The sequence below is a fragment of the Gekko japonicus genome, unplaced genomic scaffold (assembly GCF_001447785.1).
Source record: "Gekko japonicus isolate JY-2015 unplaced genomic scaffold, Gekko_japonicus_V1.1 scaffold2, whole genome shotgun sequence".
Taxonomy (NCBI): Eukaryota; Metazoa; Chordata; class Lepidosauria; order Squamata; family Gekkonidae; genus Gekko; species Gekko japonicus.
Genome location: NW_015175358.1, coordinates 4,187,835 through 4,201,557, shown reverse-complemented (window position 1 = coordinate 4,201,557; position 13,723 = coordinate 4,187,835).

Here is a 13,723-nt window from a genome sequence, read left to right as displayed (position 1 = left end):
CCCACTCCTCCACTTGGACCTGCTGGATGACCTTGGGCAAGCCGTAGTTCTGATAAGAGCTGTTCTTGAAAAAGAGCAGTTTCTGTCAGAGCTCTCTCAGCCCCACCTGCCTCACAGGGTGTCTGTTGTGGGGAGGGGAAGGGAAAGGAGTTTGTAAGCCGCTCTGAGACACCTTTGGGTAGTGAAGGGCGGGGTATAAATCCAATCTCCTCCTCCTCCTCTTTCTTCTTCTTCTTCTTGTCTGAATTTAAAAGATGCATGTGTTTTGCAGGAAAGACTTGAAAGCAAGAGCCCTTCCTACCCCACCCACAGCTCATAAAACCTATGTTGATTTCTCCTTGTTACACTCCCACCCCCCATCTTCCATGAGATAACCCTTTCCCCTATATTGGTGAGATCTTATCTCTGTCAGGCTCCTTATGTGTGGACAGCACATGCCAAAGAGACTCCTTGGTAAATCCCAGGTCATGGGCTAGTTTGGTTGGTCCAGTAAAAGGTATCACATAGATCTTGTTCCTATTTGTGGGATTGTAGAAACCTCACTGGTACATGTGAGGGCACGTGGTGACTGTCCTGCTTGTTTAGACACACACACCCCCATTGCTTCCTGTGTCCAACCCTCCGGAGGCCTGCTCCCTCAGCTGAACCTGAGCCTGGCAACAGAGCAAAGTCTCCGAGTCCCGCGGCACCTTTAAGACCAACAAAGTTCTACTCAAGGTGTGAGCTTTTCTGTATTCGTACCTTGAATAAAACTTTGTCGGTCATAAAGGTGCCGCGGGACTCAGACTTTGTTCTACCGCTTCAGGCCAACAGGGCTGCCCACCTGGATCTGAGCCTTGCACGTCATTGCCTCATCCCTGCCAAGGTAGTTGGTGATGGGAGCGCAGGAAATTCCAGCTTCTGTCCATGGCGATCAGATCAGATGACCCCTTTACCATAAGCAGGGTCAGAAGCAGCAGCCGTCTTAAAAGGGGAATGAGGGGAAATAACCACTTTGTGCCTGGGTAAATAGGGTTGCCAAATCCAGGTTGGGGAATTCCTGGAGATTTGGAGGTGGGGCCTGGGGAGGGCAGGATTGGGAGAGGATTGTTGTCTGGATACCAGTTGCCATTCTCAGAGGTCTCCAGGCCCCACCTGGAGGTTGGCAAACATATCCTTGCAAGACTATTTGTGTGCATTGGCCTTTCTTCTCAGCACCTGGTATTCAAAGTCACTTTGTGCTTCTGGGACGCTGGGGATGTAATCAAAGGGCAGCAGTGGGGGCCTGCAGAAAGACCCCCCCAGCACACTACCCCTCCCCTCTTGTCCTTGCTTCCGGCTCGTGCGTGCCCCTCTTTTGATGGTTTCTCCTCCACTGCTGCTTACCCTCCAGAGCCTGTGGGGCTCTCTCAGGTCCCCACATTTGTTTTCATTGCACCGAACTCAAAACAATCCCTACCATCTCCATGGAAACAGATTTGGTGGCTTCTATGGAAACAGGAGCGGAGGAGAAAATGGAAAGGGGGGGGGGGAGAGCTGGAATCCCCGCAGAGCCCTCGCTTTTACAACTCCTCCTTCCCACTCTGAAGGAACTGATGGGGGGGGTGTCGCTTCCCCACATGCCACTGATTGTCTCCCCATTTGTGTGGGGAGGTGAAATCCTCCTGACCCCCTCCTATCTGCGCCCTCTTATGTATTTCGCTCTGGTATGACGCTTCCTCGGAGTGGTTCCTCCGAATACTGACCTCCTGTGTCTGCCAACATTGTCAAGCCTCCCTCTACGATACACTTCAGGGAACAGGAGCTGTTCTTTGTAAGGCTTTTCAAGGTACCCTTTTGCTGGGTGTAGTCAGCATGCAGGGCTGCTCTGCATCCAGACCAGGCCTTTTGGGATCTGTCAGGCTCGGCTGGATCTGCCTTTCCAGATTTTCTGCGCCGTTTGGAGACTTGCTTTCCAGCAATCCTGGGCCAGCCGTGGAAGCCAACAGGGCAGCCCCCTGGGTGCTGCAGCCCCAGCCGGCCTCTGCCCCAGCTAGGCAACTCCCCCCGTTTCCCAGTTAGCCCACTTCTTCGAGGCATGACTACAGGGATTCTAATCTGGGGTACCCAGCTAGAACTGAGTCCATTTTAGTGTAACAGTAACATGAAAACAAGAAAACAGTGGACCAGGCAACTCCTGATCGTTTAATGGTTGTATTGTTTGTTATAACACTGGGGATTGGGGGGGTTTACAGCCAAATATCCGTGCCGGCTCCACTTTGGTTCCATCATGAGACACAACCAGTGGTCCCTCTTCAAACAACACACGGTTACACTGGTTGGGTCTGAGTCCTCTGCCTGCATCAGACGGTGCAATCGAACACGAGTTGTGGCTTCTCAGTTCCTGTGTGTGCAGTGCCCTAAAAGAATCAGGACCACTGGTCATGTACAGAAAAGGCTTCAGCTTCCCCCCCTGCACCATTTCCCCAATATGGAACTGTCCCAGGGACTGCTGTTTGGGGAAAACCACTTGTTCCCTGGGATGCACATAGGTTTCACAGCAGCCCCCATAGAGTCCCCCTGTGACTGTGTGTTCTGTAATGTGTAAAGAGGCTGTCAGATCCTGTGTGGCAGGCAGTGCAGAGGATACTAGGATACACAGCTCATCTTATGTACCAACAGGCAGTGCTGGAGCACAGACTGACTGTTGTGACCCATGGACCCCATCCAGAGCTTTATACACGCTGGCCGCTGGGTCATTGTGCTGCAGTTGCCTGGGGAGGCAAAAGGATGGCCCCAAACCAAGTGTGTCTGCACAGGCGCGCTTCCAAATTGGCCTGAACTCTGTGTCTATCCACCCACTCTGGCTTTTAGCTTTGTAACTGCCAGTGTTTTTGCTTAAAAGTCTCTGCCTGTTCTGTGTAAAAGCACTGCAAATGTCCCAGCCTCTAGAAAACATGGCACTAGGAATATGACCTTAATATAACCTAAACCCCAAGGAGCTAAATAGAAGAAAATTATCTACTCCAACGGAGCCCAAAAGAGGACAGACACCAAGAAAAGGGGACATCTGGTAATCCAGTGGATCTGATAACATCTCATGTCAAACACGAGGCCGGGGTAAGCTAGGAACTGGAAAATTACAGTTACATACTGAGGCTGCCTGTTGGCATGCTGATTTCCTCCAATTTGTTACATCTTGTCTGGAAAACTCCTCATGGAAAGAGACCTGTAATTATATATTGCCCTCTGGTGGCCAGATTGCAATAAGCACTCTTCTGCCGAACATGGATTTTGCTGTGTGTATTGCAGTTGGGGGCTGTGGTCACACAAGCAGTTTACAGCGATATCGTTGTGGTACCTTTGTGGATTTAAAGAGCACGATCAGACAACATCTGCCTTCTGTGTCCCAGTCATGGTCACTGTTTTGCCCCTCTTCGGAAGCAGAGTAACCAGACACCGGAGAAAGTCTGGTGTTTATGGATGCCAGTCCTTCCACTCCACTTTTCCGGCCATCTGAACTCCCCTATTGTGAACTGAAGCCGGAGGGGAAGTTTGAACCAACAGACCTGTTTCTGCCAGGTCCACCGATATTCGCATAAGTGCATGAGAGCATATGAGCATTTGCCTGCCTGTTTTTAAAAGAAACCAACTGGGCAGCACTATCCTTGGCTGAGGTGCTGCAGTAATGTGGACGCCTCACCACTGGATGAGCACACAGGAAAATTGTCTGGTCGGTCCTTCCTGCAACAATTTGAACTTAAAGACGCACCCAGACCACACCTAACTTCCAGTGTGACCACAGCCAGGGCTTGTCTCTAGGCACTGAGTTTCCATGCTTTCAGCAGGCCACCTTCACATCTTCCATTTAAACCATTTCCAGCCTCGCCCCAACTGTTGCTGTGCATGCATGAAAAACAGAAAGGCAGTTTGAATTGTTTTAATGTACAGATTTTTTTTTTAATGTATACCAAAAAAAATGAGTTGTAATGGTGTCCTAACCGGTTTGGTGTAGTGGTCAGCAGCGCAGACTCTAATCTAGGACAACTGGGTTTGATTCCCCACTCCTCCACATACAGTTGCTGGTGTGACCTTGGGTCAGTTACAAGTTCTTTCAGAGCTGTTCTCTCACAAGCAGTTCTCAAAAGAGCTCTCACAGCCCCACCTACCTCACAGGGTGTCTGTTGTGGGAAGGGGAAGGGAAAGGGATTATAAGCTGCTCTGAGACTACTTTGGGTAGTGAAGGGCAGGGTATAAATCCGATTTCTTCTTGTTCCTTCTTCTTCTTCTTCTTCTTCTTCTTCTTCTTCTTCTTCTTCTTCTTCTTCTTCTTCTTCTTCTTCTTCTTCTTCTTCTTCTTCTTCTTCTTCTTCTTCTTCCCTTGCTTTAAAATGAACTTGTGATTTGAATCTTAATTTAAAATTGGTAGTTATCTGTAAACTCATGGTGATGCACATGCAATTGTGGGCAAGGCAGTCACCTGTCATGTCCCTCCGTATGCTAAGCAGGGCTGGTCTCACCACGGTGCAACACAAGACGCAGCACCCTCAGGTGGCCCATTACTTGGGGGGAGGGTGCCACAGGCCCATAGCTACAGTGGGGCATTTGGGGGCCCTGCCCCCTTAATTTAAAGCCTGCCCCACAAATAGCCATGAGGAAAAACCCTCACTGCCTGCTGCTGGCAGCGGCCAGGGTTAGAGTGGCAGGTTGCCCTTGGGCTTCCCTCTCCCTCCCGCTGTGGAATTTGGGTGGGGGTGTATCATGGGACTCGGGAAAAGACAGCCCAGAGAGCATGTAACTGCCTTCAGAAAGCATTTCTCCACCACTCTATGCCATTGGGGGGGGGGGGGATGAGGTCCAGTCCAAGCTGCGTATGAGTGATTTTCTCTTTTCCTTCAAGCATCAAAACTGAAGGCCAGCATTGGTTATGAAGTAAATTTCATCAAGTCCCCAGTATTCACATTTCTGACAGGTTGTGAGACATGCTAAAATTAGCCTCTGTGTAGGCAGATGCTACTGGCTTCCTCGTGTGACTGAATAGGCCCACAGAGAGATTATAAGCCACCCCATTGTGGCAAGTGGTAACCTGTCTCATCTAAGAGAGTGTAGTACAAATGGAAGCCCAGGAAAAGATAAACTAGAAAAACATAATTGTCCTACCGTAGGCTAAAAGCTTGCAGACACACCGTGGCTCAGTGGTAGAGCATCTGCTTGGCATGCAGGTCGCATGTTAAATCCCCCGCAACTCCAGCAAAAAGGACCAGGTAGGAGGTGATGTGAAAGACCTCCACCTAAGACACTGGAGAGCTGCTGCCCGTCTGAGTAGGCAATACTGACTTTGATGGACTAAGGGTCTGATTTGGTATAGGCAGCTTCAATATAGCTCATTAGCTCCAGTGTGTGAAATGGGAGGCCTCAATGTCTTATGGTCCATGTATAGGCACTTACATGCAGACACAGTAAAAACCGAGAGCCATTTCAGAGATTGCACTTCTAGAGTGGGGATGGAACAGAGAAGCAGAATCCTGAAGAATGACAAATCAAGCAACATTTTGAGAAGGCATCTCCAAGGGGGTATCAAAAAACAGAGACCGCCATGGGTAAAGAGGGGAGATTTTATTCCTTTATTTAGACTGCCTCTCCACAGAGCCTGTTTAAAGTAGCTAACAAAGAAAAACAGAATAAGAACATAAAACACCATAAAAGTAATAACAATTGATAAACGATTGAAAGGTCAGCATTAAAACATACTGTACCTTACGAGGAGTCTCATAAAATATTTCCCAAGCTGGAAGTGGACTGTACAATTAGAGTGTGTAGGGTTATGGAGTTTGAAATAGCTGTCTCATGGTCAATCCTAAGCAGAGAGTTACAACCTTCTAGGTAATTTGCAGTCAATGGTCTTAGACGACTTTAGGATTACACCGTCAGGTCTAAAACCTGAACATTTTGATGGACAAAATGAGATAAGTGTGGTGCGGTGTGTGAGGAATATATGTATCCTTTTATGGCTTATGTATGAACAGATTCAAATGATCAAGAAAAAAAATTGTGAAGTTGATTTACGCTTCTTGTTGAACACACCCACGGAATGCATTTGGCCGACTGTTTAGCAAAAAGGGGGAACAAGTGACTTCAAGCAAATCCATCTTTGTCCAGCAGAGGGTAGTATACCCCACCATTTTTGCTGCAGAATAAACTCTGCCTTCAAGACAGCATCTTGGTTTCTAGGAAAAGACATCACTCTTTGGTGGCTACTTCAGGAACAGAAACAGAGCTGCTGTGCTCTAGATACATTTTCCACCAGAATGACATTGCAAGAAGCAACCAGCATTCTTGTGGCACTTAGAAGACTTTATTGTGGCATGCGTTTTCAGAGGCAAGAGCCCCCCCCATGTGATGCACCTCCCAAAAACTTTACAAAAGGAACATAGTGTCACTAATCAACTATTTTCTTGTCTCCTAGCGGGATGGACCCTTGCTTTGAATCAGGGCCAGCAAGACACATGGACCAAAAGGGGCTCCACTTCCTGCTCCCTGCACTAATCCTCTGAATCCCAGAGCCAGGAGGCAACGTCAGGGGGAAGGCCTTGGCCTCTATGCCCTGTTGTTGGCCCTCCAGAGGCACTGGTTGGCCGCTATGTGAGACAGGATGCTGGACTAGATGGATTACTGGTCCAGCCGGGCTCTTCTTAAGTCCCCCCCCCCAAGCCCTGCTGTTTCTCTTCTGCACTCTTACTGCCTGCTTCTCTGCCATCTTAGAAAGGAGCAAGGAAAAGGCATGGGTCTTGGCAGTCACCTCTCCTTCCCCCTCCAGGCAGCAGTGTGGACTAGGGCCAGAGGGAAATAGGAAAGGAGTGGGAAGCAGTGCCTGAGTCCCCTCAGAGCAGGGGCCTCCCCGAGGGCACCTTGTTTAAAGGCTCCCCCAACCTGGCCAGTGCTACTTCAAGTGAATGAAGACGGGTTCCTCCCCACTCCCTGCAAGAAACTGGTCCATGCATAGCATGGCATGGAAGAAACAACACACTCCTGCTTTTGTGGAAAGGGCCCTGACGATCTTGCTATAGTGATGCATGCATATAACCTGGCGTGTTATCTTTGCACATTTGTCATCCAATTGCAAAGATAAAGGGAATGCATGGGCGCAGGGTACTTACACAGAGACAAATGGGAGGCAAAGGGAAGGCAAGCGTAACCCCTCTTGATGCATAGCAATGCCTCCTCGAGGGTATTTTCCTCCCAGCTAGGTTCACTTCTTGTTTTAGAACGAGGGGATAATGAATCGCTAAGCGTGTGCAAAATGGCCTTTACTCACCAATGAATAACTACGGTCAGATTCCTGTCCCCACTTCCCCTGGGATTAAGGCTAATGGACTGAAGAGACGTAATGCTCCGGCAAGATTAAGCTCCAGAACCTCACAGTACAGAGGAAGAAGGACTTCACTGCAGAAGGCGAAAGGGCTGAAGGAGCATAAAGTCCCGGCAGTCTTAACAGCCATCGTCTCTCTGCAGTAAAAACAGGTCTTGGGGAGGATTTATTTATTTATTTATTTAATTCCATTTTTATCCCGCCCTCCCCGCACGCAGGCTCAGGGCGGCTTACAAGGCACAAAGTGCTATAAAACAGATAAATTAAAACACAGAAGCTAAAAACATTGACAACTCACAGGATACATGAAGGACTAAAATTGCGCACTCTCCATTGCATATCAGGAAGAGGTCAGAGGTCAAAAGTCAGAAGGGGGACGCCATGAGCCGTGATGTTCCAATTACTCATCAGCCCACTCCGGCGGTCCTGCTCCGCAGTTATGCGGTGGAGGTAGTGGCGGCGGCGGCCCCTACTCAAAAGCCTGGCGGAAGAGCTCCGTCTTGCAGGCTCTGCGGAACTGTAAAAGGTCATGCAGAACCCTGATCTCCTCCGGAAGCTCATTCCACCAGATAGGGGCCGCCACCGAAAAGGACCGGGCCCTCGTGGTAGCTAGCCTGGCCTCTTTAGGGCCTGGGGTCACTAAATGGTGCTGTGACCCCGACCGAAGAAAAGAACTGAGCCAAGAATACTCTCTACTCTGAGTGACAAGACAGTAAACAATCTGTACATGTGCAGAGTGTGTTCCCCTGATTTCCCTGTAGAAGTAGGGGATCATTTCCAGGTTGGAGAGAGAAATTAGTAGGGAAGTATAACTTAGGAATCTCCCATTTTACTGATTAAATCACTGATTAATTGCACCTCCCCCATCCTTCAGCTTTCCCAACACAGTTCTCAATCTTAGTCCCCCCCCACACAATTGAAGACCTGCAATGTATCTTGACAGAACAGAGGGACGCTAATGAAATCAGCAAAGACTCGTAATATAAGTACAAGCAAACCAGTTCCCCCTGGATAGCTGATGGTATGCCATATTTCAGTTTTGTAGCTTCTTCTAAGACTTCCATGCACACCTTCTTGTGGCCACTGCTACACATGTAAATTGGAGATGGGAGGCAATATTTAACACTAAAAGCTCGGCTATAGTTTACATTTAGTATATTGTTAATTCCCATGTTTTTTAGTCTGGTAAATAGCAGTACAGTAACTTGGTTCCCAGTCTGAGGCCCTCTGGTTATGAAGGAGGAGGAGCTTTGTGAGCAAATAAGCCTCTGGGGAAAACATCACAGGTGGGTTACACACAACCCATGATGACTGTGGTGAAAGCCAGTGTGACACAGTGGAGAAAGGGCTGGACTAGAACCTGGGAGTTCTACATTCAGACCCCCATTCTACATCAACACTTGCTTGAGTGATTTGGGGCCAGCTGCATATTCTCAAGCTAACCTATCTCGCAGGATCGTTTTGAGGGTAAAAGGGAGGAAGAGAGAACAATGTACGCTACCCTGAGCTTCTTGAAGGAAAGGCAGAATAAACTCATTCCTACTAAATTGTGTGTAGATCAGAAGAAGAGCTGGGATAAACAAAAAAATCTTTTGCCTGGAGATCAGTTGTAATCCCAGGAGATCGTCAGCCACCACCTGGAAGTTGGCAACCCAACCCTAGAAAGCGACTACAGGAAATACTGATACACCACCTATATAGAATTACAAACATGATGCTTTATTTTCAGCTTTCTTCCAGCTTTTCCAGGTGGGCTCATAAAAGTCTTCTTCACGTGCTCTTGTGTGCTTCCTGACACAGAAGTCTGACAGTGGAAACTTTACTGGAGCAGGCAAGTCCAATTTAGCTTAACTACCCTTGACAGTGTCCTTTTATCTTCGTGGTCCAAACCGTAAATTGATACCATCTCAGTGAGGCTCGGCCTGGTCTTTCCATAGTTCCCAACTGCAGAGTCACGGCAAGCATTTGCCAATGTCAGTCCGAATTCCTTCCAGCTGCCTCGATCTTTTCTTCTTCAGCTCCCTTAGATTTAGGCTGTACTTTCTCTTCTGGTCTCGGTTTCAAAGAAAAAAGATCTCTCCATTTTATTCTTTAGTTTGCAGAAGTCTCCAAGTGCTTCACTTAGGTTATCTCAGCCCCGAGGAAGCTGTTTTGCTTCTCTTAAGGGCTTGCAAGGCCAGTGAGTGCTGCCCTATTGTAAGCCTGTCTGCTAGCATCTAACAGCAACATTAAGTGACGAAGCCTTGAGCAAGCCTTTCAATCATTTAGAAGGAAAAATGTGACCAGCCCTGTATGAGTTAAAATGACTGTTGACATCTAGATGTGGAGGGCAAACACATATACCAGCTTTGTGTAATGTAGATGTGACAGAATAAAAAAGGGGAAACAACATAGTGTGTGAGATGCAACTTTGGCCAATGTAAGTGCATCAAAAGTTCACAGGAAGATGCTAAAGAGACCGGCATACCATTACTTAAAAAAGCAAAAAATACAGCATATTTCAATAGCAAGAAATATGTATGGGTACCAACATCCACCTTTTAAGATCTTTGGGAGAGCCAATGCTTTTTGATTCCCTGACTCTGTATGGTCAAGTCAGTTGTGGGAACGTATCAGAGCATCCTTGGCTGAGGTCTCAGGCTGGACATGGGCAACAGTTTTTAAGAGGTATGGCACAGACATCCTGACCTGGGAAGTAGATTGGTCACTTTTTGTCCTGCTCTCTTTAGTTGAAGGTTTCAGATTTTTTTAAAAAAAAGATTTTTATTTATCATTCTTGCCATATATTGAATACATACATTTTAACATGTGACTTTCATTTTTAGAGTCCTTTATATACATTTTTCTTCAATCCATTTATACACTCTAGACAATTTTTTTTGGAAAAATCTTATCTTTTTCTTGGAGTAGGATATTAAGTTTGTCCATTTCTGCAACTTCTAACAATTTCTTAGCTATTTCATCTCTTGTTGGTATTTTTTCTGATTTCCAATATTTAGCTATTAATATTCTTGCAGAGGTAAGAATATAGGTCAGTAAATAAATATAATTCTGCTCATAACAACTTGAAATTATGTTCAACAAATACATTTCTGGTGACAATTTAGGTTAATATTAGATATTTCCATTATAATGTTATTAACATTTTGCCAAAATTTGTGAATTTTTCCACACCTCCACCACATGTAAAAAAAGGTTCCTACATTCACATTGCATCTCCAACAATTTCTAGAAACTGTTTTGTGGCATTTAGCTATCCTGTCTGGAGTCCAGTACCATATTTGGAATAATTTATATATGTTTTCTTTAAATGTAGTTGCTGTCATCAACTTGACCATCTTCCATATTTTAAGCCAATCGTCTAGCTGAATATTATACCCTGTGTCTTGCATCCACGTTATCATTGAAGTTTTTATTATTTCATCTTGCATGAGATCTTCTAATTAAAAATTATATATTTTTTTGTATTAGCTTGTCATTGGATGAAAGCCATATTTTATCTAGATTTTGTCTTGAAGAAACCAATTGCTCTATCTTTACTATATCTCAAGTGTAATTGCGTACTTTCCCACCAAGTGAGATTTATATTATTCAATTTTAGTTTTTCTATGTTTTTTAGATTATTTGAATCATCTTCAGATTTTTGAAGCACTCCACCATGAACAACAACAGTTGTCATATCACAAACACAAAGCATGTTATATTTTTTCTTTCATTTTTCTTTCCAGCAACCTTTGGAGGAAAGTTAGGCAGAGGAATATTGATTTGCCCAAGACCAACTAGTCAGTTTCTGAGTGGAAGTGTGGTGGGATGGGCCTGCTCTGGCCTGTAGGCCTTGTTCCACCCCACCCTCCAAGGTTTTCTCAACACCTGGAAAGACTTTTCTTTCTCTCTGAGGTAGCCTACTGCCACCACCTGACTTTTGTAAGGAATTGCCAAGGGGGGGGGTCAGGACTCCCAGCTTCCCTTCCAAGATCTGAGGCCTTGCCTCTGTGTCTCCTCCTGCCCATCACCTGGTTACCAGAGGGACAGTTTACTGCCTTGTGCGCCCTTGGAGGAATAGCCACTTGCCAACTGCCTGCTTTCCCCCTGGCACTCTTTTTAAAATAGCATGTCCAAAATGGTGGAGGTCTATGTGGTACAAAAAACCACAACCAGCATAAAAAGTTATAAATTATTTATTAAAAAGAAAATGTTCACAAGCAAACTTTTAGCACAGCACCAGACTGAGCAAGGGATTCAAAAGAAATAGGTAAAATGCAATTCCTCTGTCCCTCTCTCTATATGTGTCCTATCAGATATTAAAATATAAGACAGTCTCCTTAGTTTAGGAAGTTACAGATCGTTGCAGAGTTACCCTTACCTTGAAGCTTTCTCCAGATCTTCCAGGCCACCACGTGGCTAATGGCCACCTCCTCCAGACCTCAGTTAAGAGTTCTGTCTGCTCTGATGGACTCAGCACCCAAGAGACCCTACTCCTTGCTCCCAGGAATATAACCTTCTCCCTTTCCCCTCCCACTGACCCAGTCAGGCCAGGTCAGAGAGGCTTTTCCTGAAGTTTCCAGAAATTTCCTTCCTGAAGCATCTCTAGTATTTAATTCCTCCAAACATCAATTCCTTGCTTGGAGATGGGGGGAGAACTTGACCATCCCATTGTCTAGACCTATTAGCATTTGTATGAAGATGGACTGAGATAATTCTGGAAAGCAACTGAACTGACTTTCTCACTCCCAGCCTGTCCTCTCCCAAAAGGTGCGGGGGGGAGGGAATTAAAACTCTGAGGGAAGGTTTTGCTCATTTCAAACCTCCAAGGAAAAATGCATTTCTTCACAAGAAGTTTAAAGATCCACCTCTGAGTCTAAATCCGACCCCCCAGAAAGTCAGTGTGGTGTAGTAGTTAGAGCAGGGGTGTCAAAAATATAAGGCCTGGGGCCTGGAACTGGCCTGTCCAGGTCTGTTATCCAACCCGTGAGCAAGGAGGATGAGGGTGGCAGTGGCAAGTATAATGAAAAGACCCATGTCAGGTTGGCTGGTTGGGAGATTCCCCTCTTCCTCTCTCTCTCTCAGTTGGGCCAGGCTGTGCATGTGCGGCCACGACCCCCCTCTCCTCCTCCTCCTGTCATAGGCAGGTGGGTCACTGCCTCCCATCAATGCGCATGCATGCTGGGCCTCCCCTTCACTTCAGCAGCACAAGCTGCCTCCTTTGCCACTGTCGCTGCCACCTTCTTCTTCTTCTCCTCTGCCCATCTTTCTCGCTCTTCCTCCATCACAATGCCAGAGAAGTGGCCTTGTGGGAGGAGGGAGGAGGGAAGGAAAAAGAAAGGAGGGAGAAAGTCATTATGTGTGAAGGCAGTGGTGGTGAGGACCAAGGCTCCCTCAAAGCTGTGGAGTCTTGTGAGCAAAAATTCTACTTTGTGAGCTACTGGCATTAAAGCTGTGAGCGAGCGATTTGGTTACTGCATATAAATTAGTTTGCTCGGAGCCATCCTTCCTGAGCTAAGGCAAAAATGTGTGAGCCGGAGGCTAAAAAACTGTGAGCTAGCTCACACTAACTCAGCTTAGAGGGAACACTGGTGAGGACCTGCTGACAGCAATGGGGGTTTGGGGGAAATGTAGGAATGGGAATGCCAGAATGTATCTGGGAGGGTGGGGTATAAAGGACTGGAGGGAGGGGCATGGAAGGGGAGGGCTGAAGCGCCTGCAGTGGGGTGCGTGGTGGGAACTATGCTTGGAAAGCCATGGGAGGGGGGAGAAATATAACTGTTGGGGTGAGGGAAGGTGCTGAGTGTTTGGGGCAGGTGACATGCAAGAGCAGGGGTACAGTTGGAGGCTCAGATAAAACAGGAGTCTTGAGCCACCTTAAAGAGTGAATGAGATCTTGTTGCATCATTTTTATTTTCTAGGCACCTGTACCTTGCTCCCCCCCCCTAAATGGGGACCCAAAGCAATTTACAAGTATCATCCTCCCCATCTATGTTTTTGTTCTCGCAACAACTGTGCAGGCTGAGAGAGTGACTGGCCCAAAGTCACCCAGCAACTTCCACGGCAGACTGGGGCTTATGAACCTGGGTCTCCAAGTTGTTAGTCCCCATGCTCAAACCTCAGCGCTACGGGGTCTTTGTGGAAGGTCAAGTCTCTGAGAAGAGGGCTGATTTAGGAGTTCTGGTTGTTGACAGGTGGCTGGTGAATTTGTGGAAGGTTCATGATTTTTGAAGTGGATTGAGCAAGTGTTGAGTGGCTCCAGTTCCTTGGAGAATGTATATTATATGTGTATGTTTTGGGGTGGACCTCTCTAAGGGGGGGGGGAGAAAGCCCCACTTTACACACACATGCTTCCAGGGTTGCAGAGAAAAAAGCTGCTGATCTAGTGTGGTGGGGAAGTGTATTTTCAGAGAG